This window comes from Chaetura pelagica, unplaced genomic scaffold, assembly GCF_000747805.2.
Source record: "Chaetura pelagica isolate M959 unplaced genomic scaffold, ChaPel_1.0 scaffold402, whole genome shotgun sequence".
NCBI classification, from domain to species: domain Eukaryota; kingdom Metazoa; phylum Chordata; class Aves; order Apodiformes; family Apodidae; genus Chaetura; species Chaetura pelagica.
The window spans coordinates 128,530-129,880 of NW_009952264.1; positions in this window are offsets into that span (position 1 = coordinate 128,530).

The following is a 1,351-nucleotide window of genomic DNA, read 5'->3' on the forward strand; positions in this document are numbered from 1 at the left end:
CAGCAGGATCCAGAGTCAGCTCTGGGTTTGTAAAGGTTGGGCTGGAGGGCTCAGGCTGAGCTGAACAGGGGTAGTTTGACCCCGGGGCTGCAGCATCTCTGGCCCTTTGCAGGTGGCAAGATTCCAGGTTGGGATATAATCCCTGTGGAATGATGTGCTGGTGGTTTCCTCAAGCCAAGGATTCAAATTTGGGAAAGGGAAGATGACCAGCTCTGGAGAATTTGTCCCACAACAGAAGGTGTGGAGCCACCTGGCAGGCTCAGAGTGATCTTGCAAGAGAATTGAAGGAGTCCTTCCTGCAGGACAAGGTTTCACAGGGATGGAGACATGGATCCTGGGCTGAAAGCCCCTTCCCAGCCTTCCCTGGTGCTCCAGACATGCCACACATCAGCTCCTACACTTGAGGGGCTTGACATCTCCCCCTGAGGGGTCTGAGTGGTGGGGTCAGGGGCAGCTGAGACAGAAAAAGGATCCCCTGGACCTGGGATACCCCCTTTCTGGGTACCAGGCCCTTGAGGGCATGAGATGCTGTGGAGATAAAGAGGGGGGAACACTCCCTCATCCCATCACAGAATCATGGGGTGCCCCAAATCCCTCACAGAACCATTGGGATGGGGATGATCTCCCCAGTTCTGCAATTGTGGGTTAACCTTGGAGTTGCTGGGGTGACCCCAACATCCAGGTAACCCCCCCATATCCCAACACTGCTAGAAGGAAGGTGGAAAAGAGGAAAAATCATCATTCCCAGGGCACAGGACTGGGTTGATGTCTCATCCTCTGGTAACCTGGTAACCTGGACCCTCCCCCATTCCAGAACCAACCCTCCCAGGCCTGTGGAGCCCCCCACCCCAAAAACCTGACACACTGGGAGTGTGTCCCCATGGATCAGCTCAGGCCCATCCAGGATTGAAGGGTTACTCAGGTGGGGCTGAACTCTACCAGGGACCATGGAGTACCCTGTCACCCCCTCACATACCCCCCCCACCACCCTGGGGATGAACTGCTCATGTGGCCATCAAGTCATTCTCCAAAGCACTGAGAACACCAAGACTGGGAGGGAAACAATCCCATAGGATGGGGGTGACCCCCTCTCCAGACTGCAGGTCCTCTAAGGCCACCAGGGAAGGGGAGACCACCCCCATTCACAACTCTGGGCCCCCCATATCCCAGGGACCTTGGGATGGCACCAACCCAGCCCTCCCCAAACCACCCCCAGGCCTCGGGGACGGGGTGACCTGAACCACCTCCCCACGCCAGCTCCAGGGGGTGCTCAGAATATCCCAGAGCCGAGGAACAGGCGGCAGGTCCCCCCCAACTGTGGGGTACCCACCCCCTCGGGGTGCCCTGATCC